The 20,467-nt window shown below is 43.5% G+C and overlaps 1 pseudogene across 1 annotated transcript in view; it reads left to right on the plus strand.

Annotated features, from left to right (window-relative positions):
- Positions 1 to 16,623, plus strand: part of LOC144767302 (uncharacterized) — a 30,692-nt pseudogene extending 14,069 nt beyond the window's left edge. The window contains exon 2 of the transcript XR_013598142.1: positions 14,241 to 16,623. The product of XR_013598142.1 is annotated as an uncharacterized LOC144767302 (transcript). The remainder of the gene's footprint in view (positions 1 to 14,240) is intronic.
- The last annotated feature ends 3,844 nt before the right edge of the window (positions 16,624 to 20,467 follow it).

Raw genomic sequence — 20,467 nt, forward strand, 5'->3', positions numbered from 1 at the left:
GGTCCCGGGCAATTACTGCCCCATAAGCCTAATAGACTCTCTACAAAAAATCATTGCCAGGATGCTCCTCGTCAGAGTCCAGGGTTGGATGGAGACGGAAAGTATCCTTTCTCCCTTACAGGCTGGCTTTAGATCAGGTACCAGCACCATCGACCAGGTCTTCAGATTTACTCTGATATACTGGAAGGTGGTGCTGTTGGGCGGCGGATCCATCTATGCAGCCTTTATAGATCTAAAGTCAGCCTTCGACCTTGTGCCAAGGGTTAAATTGTGGGCTGTCCTGAAAAACCTGGGAATGCCGCTGGAATTGCTTGACCTAATAGCAAGTCTACATGAGGGTAACTTTGCTAGGGTGAGGTGGAGAGGCCAAGGGCAGGTGACGGACTGCTTCCCCGTAACTCGAGGCGTCCGTCAGGGCTGTGTATTGGCACCCACGTTATTTTTGCTGTTTATCGACCAGGTGGTGAAGTTCTTTGCTGGTACCCCCACTGATGCTCCCTCACTGGGTGGGGCTAAGTTCCCCATGCTCCTCTTTGCCGATGACACTCTGCTCCTCTCAAAGACCCGTAGTGGCTTGCAAACTGCACTAAATAGATTTGAGGAGTTTTGCTTGGTTAATGACCTGAAAATTAATGTGAGCAAGACCAAATTTATGGTCTTAACTAAAAGTCGCCCCATTAAAAGTTCAGTGAGATTGAATGGAGTAAATCTCGAACAAGTAGAGATTATGACCTACCTGGGAGTAACCCTGGACTACCGCCTTAGTTGGAAACCACAGGTTGATACAATTCATCTAAGATTTGCACGCCTTACTGGTTGTCTCCTGCAGGAGCAAAAAAGGTCTCTAACCAAACGGGTTAAACCTGCTCTCAGGATTTATGATACCAAGGTCAGCTCTGCAATTTTATACGGGGCAGATCTCTCGGGGTTTACGGACCTATCAAACTTGGTAAAAGTCCAAAACAAATTCATGCGAAAACTGGTCGGCCTTCCCCCAATCCGCCCCGACAAAACCACTTTGTCTGGACTTGGGGTTGCAAACCAATTAATGAGATGGCTCGATATCGGCTAGTAGCCCTGTGGAGACGCATTTGGACATCCCCAGATCTAAGCCTCTTTGCTAGGGAACTAGAAGAAGTAAGATCAGTTTGGGGGTCAAGCAGTATACCCTGGCTGCGTGAAGTTAAACTAATCTTGGAAGATATTGGCTGCAACTAGCTGTGGGTTTCTCCGGGGTCTGCTACTTTCCCATCCAAACCAGATTTCAAAGCACTATATTGGGCCTTTGTTCGACAGGATTCTGTTATTAGTTCAGATGCCACCAGCTTAACTGGTAGATTCCTGTCCCACAAATTGGATCCCTTCTTTGAGAATTATTGGGACGTCATAACCAAGACATTAGACAAAAAGCTGTACCATCAGTATCGAGTCGGGTCTTTGCCTTTAAGGTCTTATACTAAGATATGGACCGCCCTCTCAACTGATTCTTGTCCTTGGTGTATTGACCAAAAGGAGAGTATTGGTCACTTTTTATTTGCATGCCCTGCCTACTACGCACCAAGAAACAAATGGATTAGGGCCATCTGCTACCACCTTAAAGTCCGAGGGAGTGCTGAGGCGTTGTGGGCGTTACGTACCACCACCTCCGAAGCGGTAGTTGTAGGTGCCGCCAAATTTCTGGGGTGGGCATGGGTCATTAGAGCTAGACATCTGCAGGCATCCTGATCGCTAAAAAAAATTTAAATGGGTTTTCGCATATGATGTCTTTATCATACTGTTTAATTCTTTTTTAACGATGAAATCTTCTATGTAATTATGATGATGGTCTTAAATTTGTATTTTATGTCTGTTTTATTCTCTCTGTCACAAATTGTCTTTTATGATGTAATAATCGCAATAAAGACTTTAAAACCCGGTTCACGGACTGCTCTCATCACATGGGCAGTCATATGTTGCCTACTTTGTTTACAACAGATGGTGACTATAGTAATTAATTCATAGTAAGCATCGATTTTACCCCACAAAGCAAAAGATTTTTTGGACAGCCCTCGGATTTGTGTATTGATCGTGTGTGTGTGTGTGTGTGTGTGTGCACAGAAGAGCAACTATATTGTGAAATGTTTTGAGAAGGGCATGTTTTTCCTGTGGTTTTACAGAAAACATTTACGCGCCCCCCCATCTTCTGACATTGGATCCGGGTGTGGCTGGTTGATCTGCATAGGTCTGGGCAGGGGTGGGATGTGTGCACGGCAGACAGGAATGTGCAGCAGGGGCAGACAGACACCGTCTCATCCACCGGATTTTCAGCCCAAGCTGAAGTCATATCTGCATGGCTTACCCTCACGCCCCCGTCCATCCACAGACACACTGCCCCTCCTTCAGTCTTTTCTGGCTGTTCAGATCAAGGCATTACTTGTCTTTCATGACTGCTTCGAAATCCTCAGCAGGTACAGATGTCCTGAAAGTCCTGCTGCTGGTGGTGCTGCTGTTGTTTTTGCAGCTATCTATCATGTTGACAGCCCTTCGGAACAGCACGGGAGAGAGGGAGGCCAGATTGCAAAGCGACCAGTTCTCCGGAATCCGCGAGCCCCGGGGTCCAGAGATGTTGCAGTTATGTGTTGGAGCAGTAGGAGGCAGCCATTACCATCGCGTTCCCAGCATGACCTGCACATGTGGAACGAGCAACACGATTGCTGGTTGCAGGACAACAAACTCCTTGCTGATTGGCTAAAATAGCTTCAGAGGTGGGGGGAGATTAACAAGGTTGGTTGCAAGAGAGCTCTTGCCCATTGTTTTCCAGAACCTTTATTGAAAACGGAAGCTTTATAATTAGGCTTTTATGTCTAACTTGGAAGCGTTTTAGTTAGGATGCATTTTGGAGAACTAACGTGTACACGCAGTGTAGATGGCATAAGTGTACCATTTGCGAATCTATGCTAGGAAGTAAGCTGATATTTTCAATTTAACAAAATCAGTACTGGAGTGCATTGCGTTCCTTGCAGCCACGTGGGCTGCTGGTCAGCTGTTGCAGGGGAGTACGGGAGGCGGGCCTTTCTGAGCCCAGCTCAGTGGCTGATCACTATGGCCGGAACAGACTTTTGCCGCTGATGAAGATGTGGGTGGGGCTGGAGGAGGAGCAGATGCAGCTTTGAAGCTGAAATTAAATTTAATTGCAGCGCTTGGAAAATCTGCTTCGCCATTGTCCTGGCTGGGTACGTCGTCGTGCCTGCTGTAGGAAAAACTCATTACAGAAAATAGAGCACACACCATTTAACAACTAAGAAAAGGTGCTAGTAGCCACGGCAGAATACAAATGGGGATATGCCTTTCTAAGGAGGGACTAATAAGCCTCATAATGAATCAGACGCCAGCATTTAGGAAGGACAAAGACACAAGCCAATCAAAAATAAGGTCAGGGGAGTGAGCAAAGCTTCTCTCCGTACTGAACTACCACAGATCTCCACAGAGCAGTGCCCTCATGCTGGCTCAGGCTCGACCTAATAAAGGACTGTGCCCGTTCCAGAGAAAACCTATCTAGATGGAATGAAGTAGACTTTTCCCTTCCCAGTCCCACTATCATAACGGTTGTTGATTTGTTAACAAGCAGACCCAGTTCAGCCTTGAAAGTTGAATGAGACCCAATCACACAGTGTAGGGCCAGGGGTGTCCTGGCCATCAAAACTGCATCATCTGCATAGAAGGGAGCAGGCAGCGCTTGTCGCAGGGATTCTGCTCCTACACAGAACTGTGCATAGAGACTTGGAACCTCAGTGAATTAGGGTGTGCCAAACCTCACCATAGTACCCAAAATCCCCTACCAGACTAGCAATCAGTGCCTCATTGGTTCTTACAAACTCCCAATGTTTAGACAACCCAGAACATGGACTTAGAACACCTCAGGTAACGTGGAACACATGAACACTCTTTCGTTATACAATCATATCAATCCAGAACGAGGAGTAAATGAGGGGCGCGTGCACATTTGAAATGTTTATTTTCTAATGCAGTGTTCTCAAGCGCAGTATCTTAGCTAATACAAGTAAGCATATTATAAAAAACAAAGTAATCAGCATAGTTACTAGTCCATAGAATACAAAGAGTGAAAGCATGTTAAAATGCTAGAGGGAAGAAGGCTAAAAGACACCTAATTCTCATCCTCCCTTGCTAGTATATTATATTATATCTAAGAAGGTCTCTTTGGGTTTTAGCAGGGCGGCCCCATACCTCTGATCTTAGTGGTAAGGGATCACATCTTCCACCAGCTTCTCTGCATGCGAAGCATCATCAAGTGTGTGTTAATGCTCTGTGTAGTGCAATATTAAATGCGCCTAAAGCCAGAATTTGACCGCATCATCAAGTGTGTGTTAATGCTCTGTGTAGTGCAATATTAAATGCGCCTAAAGCCAGAATTTGACTGCAGCTGCATGTATGTTATGTCTAGAACGTGCGAAGATCAAACCTCACAACAACCACTGTGTTGAAGTAACCTTGAAGGCCTCAGCACTCACTGTACAGACATAGCTTACCAAGCAAAGCTGATACTAATAGCATGTGAAACAAAATATTCTACTAGGCTAAAGGCTCTAATAACATTATGTGCCGTGTGCAGAAGCAGCAGAAAGGTAAAATGGCGTTTAAACTCCTAATAAGTTCATGCTAACTTAACACAGTGCGAAAGCAAAGCATATCAATATGACATGATATGCCACCTGCTGATCTCTGCACTGCGCGGTCAAAACTTCATTACATTTATTGGTGTACAAGGAAAAAAGAAAGAGGGCAAGGACGCACCCCTGTCACACCCTCTTTTTAATTTAAAATATTTTTAATATTTTCCCGTTTACCAAACCTGACTACTGCCCCTGTCTCTCTATACAACTCCATAATAAAAAGAATTATGGAGTTGTCTGAGTGGTTTGCGCAGTCAAAGGCCATGGACAATTCCACAAAAGCCATATAAAAACGGCCCTTTTTTGCACAAACATATTTTGCTGCAAGCAAGGGTGAATTTTGTCCGTGTTCGATCGTACTCCTCCCCTTTCTAAACCCGTATTGTGTCTCAGCTAAAACATTATTAACAAATGCCCACTGCTCCAGTCTATTTAGGAGCAATCTCCCCATTCGTTTGGCAGCGCTATCCAGCAGGGAGAATGGGCGGTAATTTGCAGGATTCGTGGGATCCCCCTTCTTATATATGGCGATAATCCTGGATTATTTCCACGATACTGGGGGTGCCACTTTGGAAAACGGTATTAAAAACATGGGTCAAGAATGATGCCCATAAATGTTTATGTACAAAGAAAAACTCCAGAGAAATCCCATCCGAACCTGCTGCCGTTAGGGCAGGTGATTGAGAGAGTGCAAGCTCAATTTCCTCACATGAGAATTCCATCCCCAAATGGGCAGTCATCAAGTCCTAACGTTTTTTTGTAGCGCTATCCATCTCTACAATAAAAATGCGTAGGAAGTCAGAAAGCCAGGTGGATTGATCTATATGAATATCAAGAGAGGGGCTGCCCTGATCCTGCAGAAGAAGGGCATTTACCACCCTCCAAAATGCCATGCTATCTTTACTCCTCGAAGCCTCTCACAAATGTACCCATGCCTCATCCCGTAACTTCTTTTTTCTCACCGCACTAGCTGTCATGTAGTCAGCTCGTATCTTCCTTATCAAATCTTTGTTTCTGGGACTTGTTTTAAGAGCAGTGCCAAGATCTTTGGATGCCTTCAAGCAATTTGTCTCAAGCCCCCTTATCGTCGATGGAGTGGATATAAAAGATTAGAATTTATAGATGTTAAAATTTTACTAAATGCTATTACTACTTGATGACTATCAGTGTTGGAGTCTAAGCAGGATTCAGTGTCAGGTAACACCTCTTTTACAACTTTTGGGAGGGAGGTAATAGGGTTAATTTTCTCCCATTTAAGAGTAGATCCATTTTTCCTAATCGGTTTTGGGGCATTTATAGAGCTTGACTTAGCAGAAAGAGGCCAAACAAAACAAAAAAAGAAGGAAAGCATGATCACGGAACTTTGTCAACTTGGCTATGGAGGACTTAATATATCTCTTCAAATTTGTCTGAATAATTTTAAAATCAGTTGTCAAGGTAACTCCAGTACGTTGAAAGCTGGGGAGGGGTTGACCAGTCGTGGAATGACACAGATTTATTATAACTAGGTCCCAAGTTTATGGAAAAACTGTTTGAAATGTTTCTGTAGTTATGATACATAAAAATGGACCATTAACGAATCATTAGTGTCAGTTACCCCACTAATACGCTTGTCCGAATTGGGGCTACAGTACACATGAAAATGCCCAGCTCAGATAAAAAAACTTGAACATGTGTGGTATGTTAACAGAACTTCCAAATATTCCCGCCAACTCTATCACCTGTGTAGGAATCTTAAAATTATTATTCTAAAACTGAATCCGTAACAAATCAATTTTCCCAGAACCTTCAGTCGTGATAACATGAAAATGGGGCACGTTATTGATAAAGGTCACATTACCTAGGGTAATCCTGTTTACTATAATTCTGAGTAGATCTACCTGCTGCGGATGGAACTGCTGGCATAACAAAGGAGCTGTAGCCATTTAAATAGACAGACTGCTCTGCCCAATTTTCCTTAAAGCAGATAGTATCAGAATTCGTAAACACTTATGAGAATTTTGATTATCCTTTTTGTTTTCATAGCCCGCTATATTACTACAGAGAAACTTTATATCACTTGGGGACTCCTGCAACCGAATCGCTGTCGGTACTGGTAAGAAGGATGATGTAGCGTCAATTGGTAAGGATGTAATACTGCTCACTGAATCTAAAACAACCAACTGAATCCTCTCCATGGGTACCATGCCAGAAATCGTTTGATAATCTTTATAAAGAACAGACTGAGGAGGCAAATGATTTAGTGGAGAGATCAGTCAAACACATGCTTCCATATCTTCCAACAATGAGTACCTATTTGATAGAGCAAGGGCATTAAAAGCAACCTGGGCAGGCTTATCACCAGTTCTCACTCAAGAAAGGCCCTGAGTGAGTACGGTGGAACTACGTACTGGTGCGACCTATAGAAAAAGCCCAACGAGACTGGATAAATCTGAGAATGGAGTGAAGGGGCAACCGGTAAACTCCCTAACCAGTCTCTCACAAGCCATTCATTATCAAAATTTAAAATAACCAGTCAATATTGGTTGTTTTTCATCAGACCTAATTCACTGCGTTCTCCTGGTCTTGATCAAATGATTTTCAATGAGATGACCTTTATTTTAGTTTTGAGTCATTCAGTGTCGAGCCTTGGCCATCAGCTGAAGTGAAGATTTTGTAAGATTGGGATGTAGTGAAGGGACGTTGACTAAAATTTTAACACTGTGACAAGCTGCAGGAGTCCATGTATTGTTGATTTGGTCTGCTATGGGCCTGAGTAGATGGGGGATTTACCTTAACCTGTGGTCTTCATAAGTCATGTGATTGCCCCTTACCCATAGAATCTTGTATGGTCACCTGCGGTAGGCTACACATAGAGACCAGATCTACATGGTCTGGACCTTTAGGATCCCTGCTGGGAGCCACTGATTTTCAACACAAGGATGACCAATAGAATTAGAGGGCGATTTAACTAACTCACGACCAAGGATCATGTTTTCACAATTAGTACACAAATTATGACTTTCACAATCCTAGTTTTAAGGAGTTTTACAGACATCAGAGGGGATGACCTTAGTTGGTGGTTAGAGGATAGAAGTAGCTAAACTACCACTGGAATCTACCGTCATTTGTTGTGCTAACCTTGTAAGGTGTGAGCTATAGAATCTAGATAGGTCGCAAAAGTTGTTTAAAGTTATCAAGAAGATCACACCAATGAGGGAAATGTAGTGTCTGAATGTTGGTGCCCATTCATACATGTGGAACTCGCTGGCAATGCGACCTTTCTGATCTTCTCGGCAGGACACTTGGAGGGCAGTGTCGCATGGCCTCGTTTTCATTTACCATTTACGAAGGTAGCGTTGTTTGGTTTCCCACTAAATGTAGAGGCACGCTGTGTGTGTTGGTACAGAGACTGCTGGCAATTCTGGAAGAGAAACCCCATCTAGTTTTGTTACACCCCCCTTGGTTGTAGAAACAACTAGATGACTGCCCTGCCCCTGACCCCAACCAAAGTCTCTTTTCTATAAGTGGGATTTATTTTTCAAAAGCTGATGTTGCCTAGGCCAGAAAGGTATCTAAAGAAGTAATAGTTACCTCCTCTGTTGCTCTCAGATTTTTTTTGCCCGTGGTGGGCCTGTAACAGGGGAGTGTAGAAGTTAAAGGGGGGGTCCCAGCCTAGCCTCCGCCGACGAGCGCGGGTGGCCCCGCGCAGAGGTACCATGCAGCTGCCTTGCAGAATGTCCTGGTGCAGGAAGAGTGATGTGGCGTGCGGTGGAGCCTGGGGGTAGTAGTCAGTGCCCCGTCTCTGCTCCGATGCTTCCCCAGGGAATCTCTAATAGAGTGCTCTACCTTGCACTCACTTCAATTGTCCAACTTGAGCATAATTGGAGACTTGAATCTTCATCTTGATCTAATCAACAATAAAGAAATCCATGACTTTACTAATGACCTGGCCACTTTCCAATTTGCTCAGTTATTAAAAACATTCAGCTACTAGGCTGGCCATCTGCTAAACCCTGAGTTTTACAACCTGGCCACCCTACAAACTGCTCCCCCTATTCCAGTGGCCTGGTCAAACTATTATTTGGTGCCTATGACCATTGATACACCTAGCGTTGAAAAAAACATTACCGGTAACCCCACAATGAGAAGGTAGTGGCATAAACTGGACCCATCTGTCTTCTCAAGGTTAATTGAAAGGAGAGTGCCTCTATTAGACTCCAATATAGAACGGGAGGAGACTTCCACCAAAGCATGGCTCAATTCTGCCTTGGATCATTTTATTCCTGCCAAGCTCTATAAAAGTAGGAAGCCGCCCCCCAGTTGCTTGGTTCTATAAAGCATTGCTCATAAAAGAAGCAATTCAAAGAACTAGAGTGTGGTTGCTACAAATCCTATGATGCTGCATGCTGCAGCATCATGCTGAATGCAATACTTGAGAGCGATTAAATGCTACAAGAAACTGATTAAAACAGCCCGTGTCAAATTACTTGCGACAAATCAAAAGCAGCAGCAAGCTTTAAAAAGTAATCTTCTCTGTTGTGAACAACCTGATTAAACCCACCTCCACTCCTGGATTAGCGGAAGCTTCTAACAGCCACTGCAGCAAGATTGGTCAGTTATCTTTATCTTTACTTTAACAGGGGTGAGAAAACAGTCTAACCTGTCTCTCTTGATACAGGGACCTACCACGTGCAATGGGCTCCCTTGGACCAATTGGCTCTACTTAACACAGATTCTATCACCACCTTAATGCGTCAAGTGAAATCTGGATCTCCAGATAACCCATTTAAACCTGATATTATTTTAACATTTCAGGAGAGCGTCACACCCATATTTCTAGAATTAGCCAAACTCTTGCTGAGCATTGAAGAAGTATCAATATCATGGAAACACGCCAAGGTTATACGTCTTCTAAAAAGCCTTCGCTAAATGCCACTCAGCCAGAAAACTATTGACTTATTTCTCTTCTGTCGTTTCTGTCCAAGGATGGGGAGAAACATGTAAACAATCTCCTAACTAAAATATTAGAACAATATAAACTATTAGATTGTTCCCAAAATGAAATTCGATCAAACCGCACCAAAATTGCTATTTTAACAGTTACTGAATCCCTTTGCAGTACTACAGATGCCGGCAAATCCCAGGCTCTGATACTTCTAGATTTAAGTGCGACCTTCGACACGGTCTCACATGCAATAATATTAACTCGCCTGGTTTACCTTCTTTTTAAAGGAGTGGTGTTATGATGGTTCTCTCTCTCTCTCTCTCTCCCCCCCTCTCCATTGACCTGCCGCGCGAGGTTAACTGGTCATCCTTGGAACTCTAGTTTGTTCCAGGTCTTCCGGTCATTCTAGGAGTGGTGGTTGCTGAGGCAGGTGTGTGGGATCTCTGTCTGATGAAAGAAGCTACAATAAAACTTATCTATACCTTCATATTTGACTTCTGGTTGTCCCCTACTTGAACAAGTGGTCTTTTAAAGTTAAACCCTCCCCTTTCACCTCATCACAAAGAGGACTGGCTCCTGGTGACCCTCGGGGTTCGGAGCTCATTCCTTCCTACCCTTTTTAGGTCTTGCCTAGCGTTGCAGCGTGAACGCGCTACCGTCGCTTTGCGAGGCATGCAGTACACACTCTAGTGTGGAAGCTTCATGGAAGCTCCGCCCACTCTCTGCCCATTGGCTTTGGTCTTAAATGCTGCCTTCAGATTGGTTTGAGGCTTGTTTGTCCCTCCTCATTCATCATTTGCATTCTTCCACGGCTATTGGCCCCTTTACTGCTAACACTATTTTCTTCTCTGTCTTCCCACCCCACCCGCCCCGTCCCTCAGTCTGTGACTTTACACCCTCCCCCCACTGCCGTTCGTGTTTTCTTGCCTGCTGGCACTTCCGTTTTCATATTTATTATTGCCACTTTTATAAATATGCAAGTTCATGATGTGTGCTGTACAAAAACTTCTTGTGTTTAATCAACTCGATTTTGATGTTACTCTAAATATATTAAGACTCTAGGCAACATTCGGGGTATGCATGGCAACTGACTCCCCTTAGTTCCCAATTGGCATTGTTGTCAGGCCGGAGGAGCGGCAGTGTTTTAACTCATGCTTAAAACGACCACTTTAAATAACTTCCTCTCAATTCAGCTCTATAATCTTGTGTACTGAAGTGACACACTAACGAAATGCACTTTTTTGAATTCTGAAGAGACGCTATGGCACATTTACAATTTTGCATCATGTTTACTGTATGATTAACATGCCAATCATTTTCACGGTTCGCCCACTGGCTCGTATACGCTTTGGCTTGTCTCGGGCTAGCTCTACCTGCTAATTAATATATTGGCTCACACAACTCTAACAAAGAGATGAATGGATACATGACCGTGAGCCCCGTAGATGGTAGAGAAATAGACTGGTGCAGACAAACTGACAGTCATACTCTTTTGCCGCCCGTTAGAATCATCACTTTCAATAACCTGGAAACCTGCCCGAAACTCCTGCATGCTCCTTCCTCATCCCCCTCACCTATTCTTAGCAGAAGCAGCAGATTCTGAGCCGTGCCCTTCTGTTGCAGAGGAGCACAGCAGAGTCTGTAGAAGCGCAGGGATCCCTAGTCTCTCAGGGCAGGCAACTAAACCTTCCGGGTGCCTTCACACTCAGGATAAATGAATACATTTTGTTCTGTGCTTCAGTCGCCCCTCTGTGAGCAATGTCTGGTAGATGGAGCTCTGTGTTATTAAACACATTCAGAGAGGTGGTTGTGTTCAAACAGCCACAATACCGTACATTTTGAGCATTTTGAACTTGTCGTTAAATACCTGCTCATCGAGTACCTCATTGGCTGATCATTCCATGGCACTACCAAAATTACATTTGGACACATTTGCTTAACTGTAAAACACTCCCTACTATGGGTCATTTAACAACTCTGGGCTTTGGGGTTAGGTAACCTACTTAGGATGCTATGTAAAAGATTAAATACAAAAATTAATGCAATCAAACTAATCAACCAGCACTGTGAAAACTGACACGCATTCTGGCATTTTGTATAAATAATGTCGATTTTCTCATAGATGCGAGTAAAGTAATCTTAATGATATCTGCACACTTTTAACTAATAGCACCGGACTAACTTTGACAACTAGGCAATGAATACGTTTTCATGTACCCCCAAAACCCCCCTGCCCCAATCCCCTTGGCGAACTTCATTGCCTCCAAGTGTTTGGGGGATAACCAAGACGCAGAATGAGTCAAATAGTCTAGAAAATGAAAGAGAAGCCGGGAAACGGATTCACATGCTACGATCACGTTGGTTAGTCTGTAAGCACTACTTTTATTAATGAGTTTCTCAGTAGTAAAGGACCACGGCGTACATGTGTGGCGACACTTCACCCATGAGGTACATGCCAAGCAATTGTTAACACAATCCACACCTTGCGTCTTTTTCAATATATTTATTACGAAGTGCAGGACCTTTCCAAGGGATTTTGCACACTACATACATTCACTCTAAAAATAAAACGTGTAGGTAAAAAATAATTGGCATTCACAACATCAATAGCTCTAACTCACAAATGCGAGACCTATTTGCATTGCAAATGTTTGTTAATATTTACATCAGACCTCTGGCAGAGGTAGTGAAATATTTTGGAATATCTCACTAGTGTTGTATGCTGATGACACTCAGCTAATTATTTCCCTGTCGTCAGAGTCGACTGGCTTTTGTGTCAAATCTAAAAACTGTGTATCAGCGTTGGCCAAATGTATGCACGACAACTGTTTAAAACTTAATTAAACAAACAAAGCTCTAAGGAGCAACCAGCCTAGCTGCCTGGATGCAACTTTACATGCCCTCCAGAACACTACGCTCCATCCAATCTAAACCTGGCCCACATCCCTCGTCAGGAGAGACAGAACGAAAGGTTTCTCCTTCCATGTCTTAGCTCCAACCCAGATGAAATTCTATGCCTCCTAACCTAAGAAAGATTCAATATCACTTATTGTCCCGGAAACAGTGGAGGACCCAGCTCTTCTCCATCAAGGCTGACTATTTCGCCTCTCTGGGGCTGTGTTTATTAGGATCCTTTTATGTCCCTTGCTGATATTTTTTGACACCCGGACCCTCACCTTCCCCTCAGGGCAGGCAGCCTTCAGGTGTTGTGCTTTCTAAGGCTCGGCTCCCCTCTTGTAAAGGGTCGAAGGGGTAACACCCTTGCAGCAAGTGCCTTTATCAGCCACAGAATTAAGATACAGTGCACCCCAATTCCCAGCTCAGTAAAAGCCTTAAACAGACCCAAAATGGAGCATGTACCTACATGTTCGCCTCCCCTGTTTCTACCTCATAAGTTGCTACCTGTGCACTTCCTCAGTTTTTATGTCCCCGGCGAGCTTCTCTAAAGATGCTTTTGATTCTTCTACGCTATCATGGCGTTTGTCTATTAGTTTATTACCTGATGTCTGCTGTGTTCATTGCGTCACTCCCCTGCATCTAGCGGTCAATGAACCCTGCTGAGCGAGTATGCAGCCATAAGGGAGCTGAATGTAAGAAATATCCAGAGGTGTAGGTGCTGCACTCACCCTCAAGCAATGGACATCTTGTCTTACTCTTCCACTGCTCCATCCACTAACCGAGAAGCATGCTGGCACCAAACGGAAGACATTTAGCTAGATACCCCGGTAAAGGCAGAAAAAGATAAAAAGCAGACACGTACTGGCAGCAGAGATATCGCAGGTATATTATTAGTTGTGATGGAATCACTATAATAAATGGTGCAATCTTCCAACAAGTGCTTTAACCATCCCTTGGAATGTGGCAATAATAACTTAACAAACAGAAAAGTAAAGACATGAGTTAGAACATCAGCTCCTCCAGTGTAAACTGTGTAGTACTGTCAAGAAGAGTGTGAATGGAGCTACATTTGTTATATACTTCCTGAAGCGTTACGTTTATTATATACTTCCTGGAGCATTAGGTTTATTATATACTTCCTGGAGCGTTACCTTTATTATATACTTCCTGGAGCGTTAGCTTTGTTATATACTTCCTGAATTGTTGCATTTATTATAAACTTCATGAAGTTTTCTTTGTCATTTAGTCTTGAAAGGGTTACTGTTGTCATACACTTCCTGAAACTGAAGTGACAGCAGCACATCCTGATCCATCTCTTTTTACACAATCCCTTCTTGTTTAAATGAAATCTTAGCCATGTGTGTCTTCGTAAAGCTGTACTTCTAGCAAGTGGGCGCTCCATGTGTGCTCTTTCTGTACTAAGTTACTCTGTGAACACTGAAAAATCACCTCCTTTTCTGAATTAACCTCTTCGCCGCTAATGACAAGGGTAACTCGTCATGGACTTTCCATTGATTTCAATGGAAATTACATAAAAGAAGGAATATAGCCTTAGCAGTAAAGGGGTTAAGTAAGATTTATATGTTCAGTAGCACATTTAGTTAAATATCTGTGTATGGTGAAATATCTCTGGTAACTTTCATAAATGGTCATGACGAGTTGTATTTTATAACTAGTTAAATATTGTGTATTCACATACTCTTACATTTCCATTTAGTGATTTTAAATCTCTTTACATCCAATAGGAAACCGGCCTTGAATGCACAAATGATCGTGAATAATGACAGTAATCGTGCAAATCTGAAAAAAGTGGTAAAAAAATTAGCTCCAATATTCAGGGAAAGATCTGCACAGTCCGAGACTGAGGACCCTGAACATAAACTGATAGATCCTGGAAGAAGCAGTCCAGAGCAATTCAGTGGATGTAAGAGTCTGAGCTGTGCACCTCCACGCAACAGGACTAAGAAATGACCGCTAGAAAATTAAGGCAACAACACTGACAAACCACTTCCTGTATTAACAGGCCTCCACCACCAGCTTTGATAATGTGTTCGGTATGAGGTGGATACAGCATTGCTCTGCTTCCTGTGATGATGGCAGACCACCATTGAGCACGCTAGGTATATTGCAAACTCTTCCAGGCCAAACCACAGGAGCAAGAGAAAAGCCCAAGGGAGTGGAGCCAGACAACTAAGGGCAAAGGAAAGAGGGTCTCTGAGACTGTCCCAATTTGCTTCGACCAGAAGGAAGACTAATCTTCACTCATAAACATGCAAAACCATTCCTCAATCTAAAGACATAACCACCTACAAAGAAGCTTTACTTTCCACAATTATATTATGTGTAGTTGGTGAGTCTTGTATTTCATTGTGAAATCTGAAATCAACCATCCAAAATACCACGCACATACAAGGAATGTGAGAGTAACACAAGTGCTTTATCAACCATGTTAGCTCCTCAGGAAACCCATTCACGGGATGCAGATAATTATAAACCTGACCCAGAGACACTAACCAAGAAAGAGAAATCCTACACAAGCAGCAAGAGCTTTGGTTTGTCATCACTACTAAAGCGCCATCAGCAAACCCACACAGGAGAAGCAACGTGCAATTGCAATGAATGTGTGAAGAACTTTAGTCAGTTAGCACTCCTAAAAGATCAGCGAGCACACGCAGGAGAAAAACCATACCATTGCACTGAATGTGTGAAGAGCTTCCGTCTGTCATCACAACTCCAAAGACATCAGCGAACACACACAGGGGAAAAACCATACCATTGCACTGACTGTGTGAAGAGCTTCAGTCAGTTATCAAACCTCAAAATACATCAGCGAACACACACAGGGGAAAAACCGTACCATTGCACTGAATGTGTGAAGAGCTTCAGTATGTTATCACACCTCAAAATACATCAGCGAACACACACTGGGGAAAAACCATACCATTGCAATGAATGTTTAAGTATGTTTTGTGATTCCTCAACTCTCAGGAATCATCAGCGAACACACACAGGAGAAAAACCATACCATTGCAGTGAATGTGTGAAGAGCTTCAGTCGGTTATCACACCTCAAAATACATCTGCGAACACACACAGGGGAAAAACCATATCATTGCACTGAATGTGAGAAGAGCTTCAGTCAGTTTTCAAACTTCACAATACATCAGCTAACACACTCCGAAGAAAAACCGTAGCATTTCAGAGAATGTGTGAAGCGCTTTAGTGGGTCATCAGACATACAAAAACATATTCGAACACTCTGGGGAAAAACCATACCATTGCAATGAATGTGAAAGTAGTTTTAGTGATTCCTCAAATCTCAGAAATCATCAGCGAACACACATAGGGGAAACGCCATTACACAGTGCCAGGAATGTATGAAGAGCTTTAGTATGTTATCAATTCTGCGGAGACATCAGTGAACACACACTAGATCGCAGCATTCTGATTGATCTGTAAGGTGCTTTTGCGTAGCTGGAGCTGCCAAATAAACAGTGTTCTCATTGCCCAGCCTTGCCTAGAGGAAGGAGTTCACCGATAAAATATGTACATCAGAAGAAAGGCGACATCTCCAGTAGCCAAAGATAGTAGAAACAAATGCTTTCCACCGAGTTCATTTTAACAAAGTGCTGAGTCTTGGAAGTTCTTCCGGCTGCCGACCACCATCATCATCATCATCATCATCACCACCACCACCACCACCACCACCCAACCGCACTGCCAGTCAGGAACAGGAACGAGACTGCTCTTCAGCACACCCATCCTAATACATAACACACTACAGGGGTTTGCTTCAGGGTCAAACTCACTTTCCTTACACATTATCAGCAACAAGTTCTAAACTGAACAAATTATATTTAGGAACAAGTGGTTTGTACAGCCATCAGTGGCATAATACATTTGAAACCCAATACTTTATAAATCTGTATGAATGATACATAACCAAACATCCAAACACCACCCATGTATGGACACCCAAGAGCCTTTAAAAACCACACTACAGAGGTGTGTCCCAGGATCAAACTCAATTTACTTTAACATTAACATGAACTAAATTATGATACAGCAGAAACAATCTTGAGGCCATGAAATGTACACAATAATGACTAGATTTTACATATTAATATGAAATGTATGTTTTAGATATGTAATAAAACACATTTATTTAAATTCATGGTATTTGATTGCTGATTGTATAGGAGATCTTAAATGTGATTTATTCACTAAATTTTAAAGATAATTTGTGATGTCAGCAAGGAGCCTGGTTTATTTGGCAATAGAGGGGTCAAATCTCGATAGAATGACTGCTTTCTGCAGGGAGTCTGGCGCAGGTGGTTTCAGAGTGGACTATTCTCGACCGTGTGCCTTCTCTGAGTGAGAGGCGGTTCTTTGCTTGAGATGGTACCACCTCTGATTTCATAAGCAAAACATGCTTTTATTTTGTGTCACAAATACCCTACTGAAAGCCCACCAGTAAGCCCACCTGTAGGTTTGTCACTGGATGTCAGGCTGTGACCGAATTATACCAGGTGATACAAATGTAGAACATGGAAGGAAAAATAGAGCAAACAATTCACTGAGGAGAGATGGGACGAGCTACGGGGCTACTCACAACTGATCTCAAGAAATGCCATGTGCAAATGCTAGTTTTTTTCTCTCATCAGCGGTGTGTTGATGAGGATTGTGCTATGATATGAAGCCTACATGAAGGATTCCAAGAGACTCTTATAGTCATTCTGCTCTAGTTGTCACTTCAGCAGGAAGGGGAGAACAAGATGAGCGAGCAGAAAAAGCAAGAAGAGGCCAGAGAAGAGAAATAAAAGGGATACAGAGAGAAAACACACGAAGGATGGAGAAAAGTACTTAATAGATATCGGCCAAAAGAAAGAAATTTGTATGGGAGGGAACGATAGTTCTAAAAGATGGCCAGGAAAAGAAATCTAATGAACATTATTTATAAATTGCCAAAAGTTGAATTATATTTTAGGAGCTAAACATGTGCTTTAAGTGTGACGTGAATGTGAGTCTTCAAGTGTTATAGGTGTAATGTGCTGTTTAGTGGTACCAATACTTGAACCAACTTTATAGCTTTGGATCTGGGATTTAATCCCAATTAGCCAACGGTATAAATGAACCAAAGGGAGGGATCAATGTATTTTCGGGTTACCAATCTCCGCTCTAATGAGAACTTTCCTCCTTTATAAATGTGTTTATGCACATAGTGCACAGATCTGTGATACCTTTGTATCAAACATACCAATCCTAATAAATTATGTTGGAGGTGGCCCTTTATAGGGTGGTTTTCCTCCACTTTTTAATTTTTTTGCTTTTGTCCCTCCTGGTTTTCCGTTGATCTATGTAATAGCCAAAGGACTTTGATCGCTTTTTACACTGCCGTTCAGTGCCAAATTGATGTGCTTGTCCTATACATACTGGTGATTAGTGTATACATGGTTGGCTAAATTGAGTTAGCTGTAAGTCCATTGTCTAGAGGTAAGAATTATACCTAGGGCATGTAACTCAACACCTTCTCCGTGGGCCTGCAGAACTGGTTGTGACACCCACAGAGGTAGTTCTTTAAATGTGCCACAGATTTGCCATGACGGGGCCTGTGTGTGTAGGTTACTGTTGCTAGGCTTGGCATTTAAGAAGATGCTTTCCAAGGTTCTGCATGTCTCTTGCTATATCTGAGTACTCCCTGGGGACATGGTGTGGTGTCGGTAAAAGGTAGGGCATGTGCGTGTGTCTGCTACATACACTGGTAGTGAATGGCACCGAGTACTGTGTTTGGTACAGTAGGGCGTGCTCCTCGTATTGGATTGGCCTGAGGGATCTGTGGAAAGGTTATTGAGCTGGATTTCCTATATGCTGAAGAGTGTCAGTATAGTGTTTGATATCGTTGAGTTTGTAATGGCGAACTTGCTCTGGTGGTGCGAGTGAATTCGAGATTATGACGGTGGAAATACCACTTTGGGAAAGTGGGAATGTCTGTACTCATGGCTATGTATGCCTATCCACATATGCCTATCCACCTGTCTCCAATTCACAGCTGGCTGCTGGGGGGATGGCTACATCTGTGCATTTCTGATAAGAAAGCCACAAACTAAGGGCTCAAGGTATACTGTAGACCTCTCACTCTGAGGGGCCTTCCTGTATTGGTTAAGAGGGGGTGAAATTGGCACCTGCATTCCAAGGGGCAGGGTTGTGGCCCCACTAAAGATACTGATCAAGCCTCCCAGGGTAGGATGTCAGACATGACAACATTTAGAGAGGGCCCGTGCATTTCAAAGGTGGCCTTTTGAGCTGATCTCATCTTCATAGGTCATTGTGGGTATAACCACTGGGGCTCTGCCTTTAGGAGTTAGAGACACTTTGGGGATTGGAAACATACTACACTGGTTCGATGCTGCGACATCAACAAGAACTGTTGGGGCATGGGGGGGCTGCAACGGGATTATCTGCAGACTAGTGGTGGCCTGGGGCTTGTTGTGCTCTAGGAAGGGGACTGTCACTTGGTGGATTTTGCCTGGATGTTGCTGGCCTGCAGCTAATTGGCAACTGTTGTGGCCCAGGTCCCCAAGTACTCTCCAAGGGCTAGTTGACTGGCATCCTGTCCACGAGTTCCCAGGGACAGAAAAGATCTCCCCGTTTCCACACGATCGTAAGGATCCCGTAGGGTATGGCGTAAACAAGTGATCGTCGGTTGGGACAAGGACCCTCCCGGCGTGTGCAGTCATCAGATTGTGCCCAAGAGTGAGCTGGTAAAGTTTAGTGGCACACCTAGGGTGGCTATAGAGTTACAAGTTCGACCAGTGCGGGGGACGTTTAATGAGTCCGAGAGGCTCCAGCTTACAGCCGGAAACCTCTGCTAGTTAGTATTCCTTAGTGTATGGTTTCTAAGCAGTGTTGAGAAAAGTTTTCAGATTCTGCGCTAGCCAAGCTGGCAGCATAGACTGTGTCTGACCTCCAGATTGGGAGGACGACAGTGCCTGACATCGCAGCCTCAGTCTGAGGTCACCGGCTCCCTTTCTCCAGGCCCCCGCCACAAGGTACTACATTGTTAAGGATAGCATGACTGAAAGGTCTAGCTGTGCCTTATGTGCACCCATGACTTGCTCCCTGGAGCAACTGTAGCTCCCACTTCTGCCAAAGGCGAAATCATTTTCCAAATTGGGAGGGTGCCAGCTTCTGGTGTTGCAGTCTTTTTCCTGCGGGGAGGATAGTGATCCTGCACTTGTGAAGGTGCCACTGGGTGCCTGAGGACCTAATCTGGATGGACGAAAACACGTGACTGTTTCCTTCCGCTTTAGGTGGTCCCTTAATCTAATCAAAGTGTTGACAGCAGGGGCAATGTGAATCGTTGGCTGGTGTAGTTTGAGTGGCTGAGGGGCTAAGTCACAAGGTGTAGCAAGAACCTGTGATTTCTTGACCATTACAAGTATTCTGAGTACGCGATAATGGGAATGTTATTGTGTATGCAAAAGTGGAATACCTCTGAACAGCCTGGATATATGCTTCTATTGCTTTTAATGTGGAAGGGATTGCTTGTATTGCGTGCATGTTGCTTACAAGGCTGAAGGGATAATGGTGCAAGTAAATACCCAGGACAATTATATATATATATATATATATATATATATATATATATATATATATATCCAACACAAACCCCCTGAATCTTCGAGAGGACACTCTGCAACATCCCGCCCTCCGGCTCTGTATTAGCAGTCCGCATTGCCTGCCTCACTCATTTTCCATGCCGACGCGTTTCGAAGCATTACAGCTTCTTCTTCATGGGCTGCCATCAAAACCACACTTGAAACGCATTCATCACTTTTGAAGCATTTTATTCAAACAGTGCCTCCCTCAGGGGCGTGTCCTTTGTTACACGCACGCTGTGATTTGTGGGGCATGTAGTCTTCCAAATGCGTCAATGTTCATAACTTTAAGTAAGTTCAAGAGGTAAGATTCTG

The sequence above is a fragment of the Lissotriton helveticus genome, chromosome 1_1, assembly GCF_964261635.1.
Source record: "Lissotriton helveticus chromosome 1_1, aLisHel1.1, whole genome shotgun sequence".
Lineage (NCBI taxonomy): Eukaryota > Metazoa > Chordata > Amphibia > Caudata > Salamandridae > Lissotriton > Lissotriton helveticus.